General features: G+C 45.6%; 1 long non-coding RNA gene across 1 annotated transcript; it reads right to left on the bottom strand.

Annotated features, from left to right (window-relative positions):
* Positions 1-12,003: 12,003 nt before the first annotated feature.
* On the bottom strand, positions 12,004-13,170 carry LOC309663887. The gene is made up of 2 exons (XR_014265512.1): positions 12,666-13,170; positions 12,004-12,587 (listed from the first exon to the last, which is right to left on the bottom strand). It is a non-coding gene; the product is annotated as an uncharacterized lncRNA (long non-coding RNA).
* Between the last annotated feature and the right edge of the window lie 237 nt (positions 13,171-13,407).

The raw sequence follows: 13,407 nt of genomic DNA, 5'->3' as shown, positions 1-13,407 counted from the left end.
ACCCTAGGCTACCCTTGACTGCTTCTGCCTCCAATAGATTTCCTAAGCACTAGTGATTCAAGGAACAGCTTAAAAAGAGAATCCTAATGTGATTTCTTTATAATGGGTGTGTTCCTTATCTTATCCTTGTGTCTAAACTCTTCTCCATGGCTGCACACCCAAATAATATTCCTTTAGGTGCTAAGGAGTATCTAGAGAGTTGGATAGGTTTAATAACTACCCTAACCCTGACGCGTACCCTAACCCTAACCTCTAATCTAACCCTCACTCGTACCCTAATCCTAACCCGTACCCTAAACCGCGCCCTAACCCTAACACTAACCCTAACCCTAACCCTAAACCATACCCTACGCCATACCCGAAGCCCTCCCCAAACCCGTACCCTAAGCCTTACCCGAAGCCCTCCCCGAACCCATACCCTAAGCCGTACCCTAAGCCTAACCCTAAGCCTAAACCTAACCCTAGGCTACCCTTGACAGCTTCTGCCTCCAATAGATTTCATAAGCACTAGTGTTTTAAGGAAGAGCTTAAAAAGAGAATCCTAATGTGATTTCTTTATAATGGGTATGTTCCTTATCTTATCCTAATGTCTAAACTTTTCTCCATGGCTGGACCCCCAAATAATATTCCTTTACGTGCTAAGGGGTATCTAGAGAGTGGGATAGGTTTAATCACTACCCTAACCCTAACACGTACACTAACCCTAACCACTACCCTAACCCTAACACGTACCCTAATCCTAACCCATACCCTAAACCGAGGCCTAACCCTAACACTAACCCTAACCCTACCCCTAACCCATACCCTACGCCGTACCCGAACCCCTCCCAGAACCCGTACCCTAAGCCGTACCCTAACCCTAACCCTAAGCCTAACCCTAACCCTAGGATACCCTTTACTGCTTCTGCCTCCAATAGATTTCCTAAGCACTAGTGTTTTAAGGAACAGCTTAAAAAGAGAATCCTAATGTGATTTCTTTATAATGGGTGTGTTCCTTATCTTATCCTAGTGTCTAAACTCTTCTCCATGGCTGGACTCCCAAATAATATTCCTTTACGTGCTAAGGGGTATCTAGAGAGTGGGATAGGTTTAATAACTACCCTAACCCTAACGCGTACCCTAACCCTAACGCCTACCCTAACACTAACACGTACCCTAACCCTAATCCGTACCCTAAACAGAGCCCTAACCCTAACCCTAACCCTAACCCTAACCCATACCCTACGCCGTACCCGAAGCCATACCCTAAGCCGTACCCTAAGCCTAAACCTAAGCCTAACCCTAACCCTAGGCTACCCTTGAATGCTTCTGCCTCCAATAGATTTCCTAAGCACTAGTGTTTAAAGGAACAGCTTAAAAATAGAATCCTAATGTGATTTCTTTATAATGGGTGTGTTCCTTATCTTATCCTAGTGTCTAAACTCTTCTCCATGGCTGGACCCCCAAATAATATTCCTTTACATGCTAAGGGGTATCTAGAGAGTGGGATAGGTTTAATAACTACCCTAACCCTAACGCGTACCCTAACCCTAACCCCTACCCTAACCCTAACACGTACCCTAATCCTAACCTGTACCATAAACCGAGCCCTAACCCTAACCCTAACCCTAACTCATAACGTACGCCATATCCGAACCCCTCCCCGAACCCGTACCCTAAGCCGTACCCTAAGCCTAACCCTAAGCGTAACCCTAACCCTAGGCTACCCTTGACTGCTTCTGCCTCCAATAGATTTCCTAAGCACTAGTGTTTTAAGGAACAGCTTAAAAAGAGAATCCTAAGGTGATTTCTTTATATTGGGTATGTTCCTTATCTTATCCTAGTGTCTAAACTCTTCTCCATGGCTGGACCCCCAAATAATATTCCTTTAAGTGCTAAGGGGTATCTAGAGAGTGGGATATGTTTAATAACTACCCTAACCATAACGCGTACCCTAACCCTAACCCCTACCCTAAACCTAACACGTACCCTAATCCTAACCCGTACCCTAAACCGAGCCCTAACCCTAACACTAACCCTAACCCTAACCCTAACCCATACCCTACGCCGTACCCGAAGCCCTCCCCGAACCCGTACCGTAAGCCGTACCCTAAGCCTAACCCTAAGCCTCACCCTAACCCTAGGCTACCCTTGACTGCTTCTGCCTCCAATAGATTTCCTAAGCACTAGTGATTTAAGGAACAGCTTAGAAAGAGAATCCTAATGTGATTTCTTTATGATGGGTGTGTTCCTTATCTTTTCCTAGTGTCTAAACTCTTCTCCATGGCTGGACCCCCAAATAATATTCCTTTACGTGCTAAGGGTTATCTAGAGAGTGGGATACGTTTAATAATTACACTAACCCTAACGCGTACCCCAACCCTAAACCCTACCCTAACCCTAACACGTAACCTAATCCTAACCAATACCCTAATCCGAGCCCTAACCCTAACACTAACCCTAACCCTAACCCTAACCCATACCCTACGCCGTACCCGAAGCCCTCCCCGAAACCGTACCCTAAGCCGTACCCTAAGCCTAACCCTAAGCCTAACACTAACCCTAGGCTACCCTTGACAGCTTCTGCCTCCAATAGATTTCCTAAGAACTAGTGTTTTAAGGAACAGCTTAAAAAGAGAATCCTAATGTGATATCTTTATAATGGGTATGTTCCTAATCTTATCCTAGTGTCTAAACTTTTCTCCATGGCTGGACCCCCAAATAATATTCCTTTACGTGCTAAGGGGTATCTAGAGAGTGGGATAGGTTTAATAACTACCCTAACCCTAATGCGTACCCTAACCCTAACCCCAACCTATACCCTAACACGTACCCTAATCCGAACCCGTACCCTAAACCAAGCCCTAACCCTAACACTAACCCTAACCCTAACCCATACCCTACTCCGTACTCGAACCCCTTCCCGAACCGGTACCCTAAGCCTTACCCGAAGCCCTCCCCGAACCCGTACCCTAAGCCGTACCCTAAGCCTAACCCTAAGCCTAACCCTAACCCTAGGCTACCGTTGACTGCTTCTGCCTCCAATAGATTTCCTAAGCACTATTCTTTTAAGAAACAGCTTAAAAAGAGAATCCTAATGTGATTTCTTTATAATGGGTGTGTTCCTTATCTTATCCTAGTGTCTAAACTCTTCTCCATGGCTGGAACCTCAAATAATATTCCTTTACATGCTAAGGGGTATCTACAGAGTGGGATAGGTTTAATAACAACCCTAACCCTAACACGTACCCTAAACCTAAACCCTACCGTAACCCTAACACGTACCCTAATCCTAACCCGTACACTAAACCGAGCCCTAACCCTAACACTAACCCTAACCCTAACCCTAACCCATACCCTACGCCGTACCCGAACAACTCCCAGAACCCGTACACTAAGCCGTTCCCTAAGCCTAACCCTAAGCCTAACCCTAAACCTAGGCTACCCTTGACTGCTTCTGCCTCCAATAGATTTCCTAAGCTCTAGTGTTTTAAGGAACAGCTTAAAAAGAGAATCGTAATGTCATTTCTTTATAATGGGTGTGTTCCTTATCTTATCCTAGTGTCTAAACTCTTCTCCATGGCTGGACCCCCAAATAATATGCCTTGACGTGCTAAGGGGTATCTAGAGAGTGGGATAGATTTAATAACTACCCTAACCCTAACACGTACCCTAACCCTAACCCCTACCCTAACACTAACACGTACACTAATCCTAACCCGTACCCTAAACCGAGCCCTAACCCTAACACTAACCCTAACCCTAACCCTAACCCATATCCTACGCCGTACCCGAAGCCCTCCCGAAACCATACCCTAAGCCGTACCCTAAGCCTAAACCTAAGCCTAACCCTAACCCTAGGCTACCCTTGAATGCTTCTGCCTCCAATAGATTTCCGAAGCACTAGTGTTTTAAGGAACAGCTTAAAAAGAGAATCCTAATGTGATTTCTTTATAATGGGTGTGTTCCTTATGTTATCCTAGTGTGTAAACTCTTCTCCATGGCTGGACCCCCAAATAATATTCCTTTACATGTTAAGGGGTATCTAGAGAGTGGGATAGGTTTAATAACTACCCTAACCCTAACGCGTACCCTAACCCTAACCCCTACCCTAACCCTAACACGTACCCTAATCCTAACCCGTACCCTAAACCGAGCCCTAACACTAACACTAACCATAACCCTAACCCTAACCAATATCCTACGCTATACACGAACGCCTCCCCGATCCCGTACCCTAAGCCGTACCCTAAGCCTAACCCTAAGCCTAACCCTAACCCTAAGATACCCTTGACTGCTTCTGCCTCCAATAGATTTCCGAAGCACTAGTGTTTTAAGGAACAGCTTAAAAAGAGAATCCTAATGTGATTTCTTTATAATGGGTGTGTTCCTTATGTTATCCTAGTGTCTAAACTCTTCTCCATGGCTGGACCCCCAAATAATATTCCTTTACATGTTAAGGGGTATCTAGAGAGTGGGATAGGTTTAATAACTACCCTAACCCTAACGCGTACCCTAACCCTAACCCCTGCCCTAACACTAACACGTACCCTAATCCTAACTCGTACCCTAAACCGAGCCCTAACACTAACACTAACCCTAACCCTAACCCATAACCTACACCATACCCGAAACCCTACCCTAACCCGTACCCTAAGCGGTACTCTAAGCCTAACCCTAAGCCTAACCTTAACCCTAGGCTTCCCTTGACTGCTTCTGCCTCCAATAGGTTTCCTAAGCACTAGTGTTTTAAGGAACAGCTTAAAAAGAGAATCCTAATTTGATTTTTTACAACGGATGTATTCCTTATCTTATCCTAGTGTCTAAACCCTTCTCCAAGGCTGGACACCCAAATAATATTCCTTTACGTGCGAAAGGGTATCTAGAGAGTGGGAAAGGTTTAATAACTACCTTAACCCTATCGCGTACCCTAACCCTAACCCCTACCCTAACAATAACACGTACCCTAATCCTAACCCGTACCCTAAACCAAGCCTTAACCCTAACACTATACCTAACCCTAAACCATACCCTACGCCGTACCTGAAGCCCTCCCCGAACCCGTACCCTAAGCCTTACCCGAAGCCCTCCCAGCACCCGTACCCTAAGCCGTACCCAAATCCTAACCCTAAGCCTAACCCTAACCGTAGGCTACCCTTGACTGCTTCTGCCTCCAGTAGATTTCCTAAGCTCTAGTGTTTTACGGAACAGCTTAAAGAGAGAATCCTATTGTGATTTCTTTATAATTGGTGTGTTCCTTATCTTATCCTAGTGTCTAAACTCTTCTCCATGGCTGGACCCTCAAATAATATTCCTTTACGTGCTAAGGGGTATCTAGATAGTGGGATAGGTTTAATAACTACCCTAACCCTAACGCGTACCCTAAACCTAAACCCTACCCTAACCCTAACACGTACCCTAATCCTAAACCGTACCCTAAACCAAGCCCTAACCCTAACACTAACCCTAACCCTAACCCTAACCCATACCCTACGCCGTACCCGAATCCCTCCCTGAACCCGTACCCTAGGCCGTACCCTAACCCTAACCCTAAGCCTAAACCTAACCCTAGGCTAGGCTTGACTGCTTCTGTCTCCAATACATTTCCTAAGCACTAGTGTTTTAAGGAACAGCTTAAAAAGAGAATCCTAATGTGATTTCTTTATAATGGGTGTTTTCCTTATCTTATCCTAGTGTCTAAACTCTTCTCCATGGCTGGACCCCCAAATAATATCCCTTTACGTGCTAAGGGTATCTAGAGAGTGGGAGAGGTTTAATAACTACCCTAGCCCTAACGCGTACCGTAACCCTAACCCCTACCCTAACCCTAACACGTACCGTAATCCTAACCCGTAACCTAAACCGAGCCCTAACGCTAACACTAACCCTAACCCTAACCCTAACCCATAGCCTACGCCGTACCCGAACCCCTCCCCGAACCCGTACCCTAAGCCGTACCCTAAGCCTAACCCTAAGCCTAACCCTAACCCTAGGCTACCCTTGAATGCTTCTGCCTCCAATAGATTTCCTAAGCACTAGTGTTTTAAGGAACAGCTTAAAAAGAGAATCCTAATATGATTTCTTTATAATGGGTGTGTTCCTTATCTTCTCCTAGTGTCTAAACTCTTCTCCATGGCTGGACCCCCAAATAATATTCCTTTACGTGCTAAGGGCTATCTAGAGAGTGGGATAGGTTTAATAACTACCCTAACTGTAATGCATAACCTAACCCTAACACCAACCCTAACCCTAACATGTAACCTAATCCTAACCCGTACCCTAAACCGAGCCCTAACCCTAACACTAACCCTAACCCTAACCCTAACCCATATCCTACGCTGTACCCGAAGACCTCCCCGAACCCGTACCCTAAGCCGTACCCTAAGCCTAACCCTAAGCGTAACCCTAACCCTAGGCTACCCTTGACTGGTTCTGCCTCCAATAGATTTCCTAAGCACTAGTGTTTTAAGGAACAGCTTAAAAAGAGAATCCTAAGGTGATTTCTTTATATTGGGTATGTTCCTTATCTTATCCTAGTGTCTAAACTCTTCTCCATGGCTGGACCCCCAAATAATATACCTTTAAGTGCTAAGGGGTATCTAGAGAGTGGGATATGTTTAATAACTACCCTAACCATAACGCGTACCCTAACCCTAACCCCTACCCTAAACCTAACACGTACCCTAATCCTAACCCGTACCCTAAACCGAGCCCTAACCCTAACACTAACCCTAACCCTAACCCTAACCCATACCCTACGCCGTACCCGAAGCCCTCCCCGAACCCGTACCGTAAGCCGTACCCTAAGCCTAACCCTAAGCCTCACCCTAACCCTAGGCTACACTTGACTGCTTCTGCCTCCAATAGATTTCCTAAGCACTAGTGTTTTAAGGAACAGCTTAAAAAGAGAATCCTAATGTGATTTCTTTATGATGGGTGTGTTCCTTATCTTTTCCTAGTGTCTAAACTCTTCTCCATGGCTGGACCTCCAAATAATATTCCTTTACGTGCTAAGGGGTATCTAGAGACTGGGATAGGTTTAATAACTACACTAACCCTAACGCGTACCCTAACCCTAACACCTACCCTAAACCTAACACGTACCCTAATCCTAACCAATACCCTAAACCGAGCCCTAACCCTAACACTAACCCTAACCCTAACCCTAACCCATACCCTACGCCGTACCCGAAGCCCTCCACGAACCCATACCCTAAGCCGTACCCTAAGCCTAAACCTAAGCCTACCCTAACACTAGGCTACCCTTGAATGCTTCTGCCTCCAATAGATTTCCTAAGCACTAGTGTTTTAAGGAACAGCCTTAAAAGAGAATCCTAATGTGATTTCTTTATAATGGGTGTTTTCCTTATCTTATCCTAGTGTCGAAACTCTTCTCCATGGCTGGACCCCCAAATAATATTCCTTTACGTGCTAAGGGGTATCTAGAGAGTGGGATAGGTTTAATAACTACCCTAACCCTAACACGTACCCTAACCCTAACCCCTACCCTAACCCTAACACGTACCCTAATCCTAACCCGTAACCTAAACCGAGCCCTAACACTAACACTAACCCTAACCCTAACCCTAACCAATATCCTACGCTGTACACGAACGCCTCCCCGATCCCGTACCCTAAGCCGTACCCTAAGCCTAACCCTAAGCCTAACCCTAACTCTAAGATACCCTTGACTGATTCTGCCTCCAATAGATTTCCTAAGCACTAGTGTTTTAAGGAACAGCTTAAAAAGAGAATCCTAATGTGATTTCTTTCTAATGGGTGTGTTCCTTATCTTATCCTAGTGTCTAAACTCTTCTCCATGGCTGGACCACCAAATAATATTCCTTTACGTGCTAAGGGGTATCTAGAGAGTGGGATAGGTTTAATAACTACCTTAAACCTATCGCGTACCCTAACCCTAACCCCTACCCTAACACTACCACGTACCCTAATCCTAACCCGTACCCTAAACCAAGCCTTAACCCTAACACTATCCCTAACCCTAACCCTAAACCATACCCTACGCCGTACCCGACGCCCTCCCCGAACCCGTACCCTAAGCCTTACCCGAAGCCCTCCCCGCACCCGTACCCTAAGCCGTACCCAAATCCTAACCCTAAGCCTAACCCTAACCGTAGGCTTCCCTTGACTGCTTCTGCCTCCAGTAGATTTCCTAAGCTCTAGTGTTTTAAGGAACAGCTTAAAGAGAGAATCCTATTGTGATTTCTTTATAATGGGTGTGTTCCTTATCTTATCCTAGTGTCTAAACTCTTCTCCATGGCTCGACCCTCAAATAATATTCCTTAACGTGCTAAGGGGTATCTAGAGAGTGTGATAGGTTTAATAACTACCCTAACCCTAACGCGTACCCTAAACCTAAACCCTACCCTAACCCTAACACGTACCCTAATCCTAAACCGTACCCTAAAACAAGCCCTAACCCTAACACTAACCCTAACCCTAACCCTAACCCATACCCTACGCCGTACCCGAATCCCTCCCCTAACCCGTACCCTAGGCGGTACCCTAACCCTAACCCTAAGCCTAAACCTAACCCTAGGCTAGGCTTGACTGCTTCTGTCTCCAATACATTTCCTAAGCACTAGTGTTTTAAGGAACAGCTTAAAAAGTGACTCCTAATGTGTTTTCTTTATAATGGGTGTGTTCCTTATCTTATCCTAGTGTCTAAACTCTTCTCCATGGCTGGACCCCCAAATAATATTCCTTTACGTGCTAAGGGCTATCTAGAGATTGGGATAGGTTTAATAACTACCCTAACTGTAATGCATAACCTAACTCTAACCCCTACCCTAACCCTAACACGTAACCTAATCCTAACCCGTACCCTAAACCGAGCCCTAACCCTAACACTAACCCTGACCCTAACCCTAACCCATATCCTACGCCATACCCGAACACCTCTCCGAACCCGTACCCTAATCCGTACCCTAAGCCTAACCCTAAGCCTAACCCTAACCCTAGGCTACCCTTGACTGCTTCTGCCTCCAATAGATTTCCTAAGCACTAGGGTTTTAAGGAGCAGCTTAAAAAGAGAATCCTAATGTGATTTCTTTATAATGGGTGTGTTCCTTATCTTATCCTAGTGTCTAAACTCTTCTCCATGGCTGGACTCCCAAATAATATTCCTTTACGTGCTAAGGGGTATCTAGAGAGTGGGATAGGTTTAATAACTACCCTAACCCTAACGCGTACCCTAACCCTAACGCCTACCCTAACACTAACACGTACCCTAACCCTAATCCGTACCCTAAACAGAGCCCTAACCCTAACCCTAACCCTAACCCTAACCCATACCCTACGCCGTACCCGAAGCCATACCCTAAGCCGTACCCTAAGCCTAAACCTAAGCCTAACCCTAACCCTAGGCTACCCTTGAATGCTTCTGCCTCCAATAGATTTCCTAAGCACTAGTGTTTAAAGGAACAGCTTAAAAATAGAATCCTAATGTGATTTCTTTATAATGGGTGTGTTCCTTATCTTATCCTAGTGTCTAAACTCTTCTCCATGGCTGGACCCCCAAATAATATTCCTTTACATGCTAAGGGGTATCTAGAGAGTGGGATAGGTTTAATAACTACCCTAACCCTAACGCGTACCCTAACCCTAACCCCTACCCTAACCCTAACACGTACCCTAATCCTAACCTGTACCATAAACCGAGCCCTAACCCTAACCCTAACCCTAACTCATAACGTACGCCATATCCGAACCCCTCCCCGAACCCGTACCCTAAGCCGTACCCTAAGCCTAACCCTAAGCGTAACCCTAACCCTAGGCTACCCTTGACTGCTTCTGCCTCCAATAGATTTCCTAAGCACTAGTGTTTTAAGGAACAGCTTAAAAAGAGAATCCTAAGGTGATTTCTTTATATTGGGTATGTTCCTTATCTTATCCTAGTGTCTAAACTCTTCTCCATGGCTGGACCCCCAAATAATATTCCTTTAAGTGCTAAGGGGTATCTAGAGAGTGGGATATGTTTAATAACTACCCTAACCATAACGCGTACCCTAACCCTAACCCCTACCCTAAACCTAACACGTACCCTAATCCTAACCCGTACCCTAAACCGAGCCCTAACCCTAACACTAACCCTAACCCTAACCCTAACCCATACCCTACGCCGTACCCGAAGCCCTCCCCGAACCCGTACCGTAAGCCGTACCCTAAGCCTAACCCTAAGCCTCACCCTAACCCTAGGCTACCCTTGACTGCTTCTGCCTCCAATAGATTTCCTAAGCACTAGTGATTTAAGGAACAGCTTAGAAAGAGAATCCTAATGTGATTTCTTTATGATGGGTGTGTTCCTTATCTTTTCCTAGTGTCTAAACTCTTCTCCATGGCTGGACCCCCAAATAATATTCCTTTACGTGCTAAGGGTTATCTAGAGAGTGGGATACGTTTAATAATTACACTAACCCTAACGCGTACCCCAACCCTAAACCCTACCCTAACCCTAACACGTAACCTAATCCTAACCAATACCCTAATCCGAGCCCTAACCCTAACACTAACCCTAACCCTAACCCTAACCCATACCCTACGCCGTACCCGAAGCCCTCCCCGAAACCGTACCCTAAGCCGTACCCTAAGCCTAACCCTAAGCCTAACACTAACCCTAGGCTACCCTTGACAGCTTCTGCCTCCAATAGATTTCCTAAGAACTAGTGTTTTAAGGAACAGCTTAAAAAGAGAATCCTAATGTGATATCTTTATAATGGGTATGTTCCTAATCTTATCCTAGTGTCTAAACTTTTCTCCATGGCTGGACCCCCAAATAATATTCCTTTACGTGCTAAGGGGTATCTAGAGAGTGGGATAGGTTTAATAACTACCCTAAACCTAACGCGTACCCTAACCCTGACGCCTACCGTAACCCTAACATGTACCCTAATCCTAACCCGTACCCTAAACCGAGCCCTAACCCTAACACTAACCCTAACCCTAACCCTAACGCATACCCTACGCCGTACCCGAAGCCCTCCCCGAACCCGTACCCTAAGCCGTACCCTAAGCCTAACCCTAACCCTAGGCTACCCTTGACTGCTTCTGCCTCCAATAGATTTCCTAAGCACTAGTGTTTTATGCAACAAAGTAAAAAGAGAATCCTAATGTGATTTCTTTATAATGGGTGTGTTCCTTATCTTATCCTAGTGTCTAAACTCTTCTCCATGGCTGGACCCCCAAATAATATTCCTTTACGTGCTAAGGGGTATCTAGAGAGTGGGATAGGTTTAATAACTACCCTAACCCTAACACCTACGCTAACCCTAACCACTACCCTAACCATAACACGTACCATAATCCTATCCCAGACCCTAAACCGAGCCCTAACCCTAACACTAACCCTAACCCTAACCCTAACCCATACCCTACGCCGTACCCGAAGCCCTCCCCGAACCCGTACCCTAAGCCATAACCTAAGCCTAACCCTAAGCCTAACCCTAACCCTAGGCTACCCTTGACTTCTTCTGCCTCCAATAGATTTCCTAAGCAGTAGTGTTTTAAGGAACAGCTGAAAAAGAAAATCCTAATGTGATTTCTTTATGATGGGTGTGTTCCTTATCTTATCCTAGTGTCTAAACTCTTCTCCATGGCTGGACTTCCAAATAATATTCCTTTACGTGCTAAGGGGTATCTAGAGAGTGGGATAGGTTTAATAACTACACTAACCCTAACGCGTACCCTAACCCTAACACCTACCCTAACCCTAACACGTACCCTAATCCTAACCAATACCCTAAACCGAGCCCTAACCCTAACACTAACCCTAACCCTTACCCTAACCCATACCCTACGCCGTACACGAAGCCCTCCCCGAACCCGTACCCTAAGCCGTACCCTAACCCTAACCATAAGCCTAACCCTAACCCTAGGCTACCCTTGACTGCTTCTGCCTCCAATAGATTTCCTAAGCACTAGTGTTTTAAGGAACAGCTTAAAAAGAGAATCCTAATGTGATTTCTTTATATTGGGTATGTTCCTTATCTTATCCTAGTGTCTAAATTTTTCTCCATGGCTGGACCCCCGAATAATATTCCTTTACGTGCTAAGGGGTATCTAGAGAGTGGGATAGGTTGAATCACTATCCTAACCCTAACGCGTACCCTAACCCTAACCACTACCCTAACACTAACACGTACCCTAATCCTAACCCCTACCCTACACCGAGCCCTAACCCTCAAACTAACCCTAATCCTAACCCTAAACCATACCTTACCCGATACCCGAACCCGTACCCTAAGCAGTAACCTAACCCTAACTCTACCCCTAACCCTAACCCTAAGCTACCCTTGACTGCTTCTGCCTCCAATAGATTTCCTAAGCACTAGTGTTTGAAGGAACAGGTTAAAAAGAGAATCCTAATGTGATTTCTTGATAATGGGTGTGTTCCTCATCTTATCCTAGTGCCTAAACTCTTCTCCATGGCTGGACCCCCAAATCATATGCCTTAACGTGCTAAGGGGTATCTAGAGTGTGGGATAGGTTTACTCACTACCCTATCCCTAACGCGTACCCTAAGCCTAACCGCTACCCTATCCCTAAAACGTACCCTAATGCTAACCCGTACCCTAAACCGAGCCCTAACCCTCACCCTAACCCTTATCCATACCCTACTCCATACACGAACCCGTACCCGAACCCATAACCTAAGCCATACCCTAAACCTTACCCTACCCATAACCCTAACCCTAAGCTACCCTTGACTGCTTCTGCCTCCAATAGATTTCCTAAGCACTAGTGTTTGAAGGAACACGTTAAAAAGAGAATCCTAATGTGATTTCTTGATAATGGGTGTGTTGCATATCTTATCCTAGTGCCTAAACTCTTCTCCATGGCTGGACCCCCAAAACATATGTCTTGACCTGCTAAGGGGTATCTAGAGAGTGGGATAGGTTTACTCACTACCCTATCCCTAATGCTTACCCTAACCCTAACACCTAGCCTAACTCTAACACGTACCCTAATCCTAAACCGTACCCTAAACCGAGCCCTAACCCTCAAACTAACCATAACCCTAACCCTAACCCATACCCTATGCCGTACCCGAACCCGTAACCGAACCCGTACCCTAAGCCGTACCCTAACCCTAACCCTACCCCTAACCATAACCCTAAGCTACCCTTGACTGCTTCTTCCTCCAATAGATTTCCTAAGAACTAGTGTTTGAAAGAACAGGTTAAAAAGAGAATCCTAATGTGATTTCTTGATAATGGGTGTGTTCCTTATCTTATCCTAGTGTTTAAACTCTTCTCCATGGCTGGACCCCGAAATAATATTCCTTTACGTGCTTAGGGGTATCTACAGAGTGGGATAGGTTTACTCACTACCCTAAACCTAACGCATACCCTAAGCCTAATCCCTACCCTCACCCTAACACGTACCCTAATCCTAACCCATAACCTAAAC

The sequence above is a fragment of the Balaenoptera physalus genome (genome assembly GCF_965194825.1).
Source record: "Balaenoptera physalus genome assembly, chromosome: 7".
In the NCBI taxonomy this organism is placed as follows: domain Eukaryota; kingdom Metazoa; phylum Chordata; class Mammalia; order Artiodactyla; family Balaenopteridae; genus Balaenoptera; species Balaenoptera physalus.
Note: the sequence above shows the minus strand (reverse complement) of the source record. Positions and strands in the feature narration are given on the sequence as shown.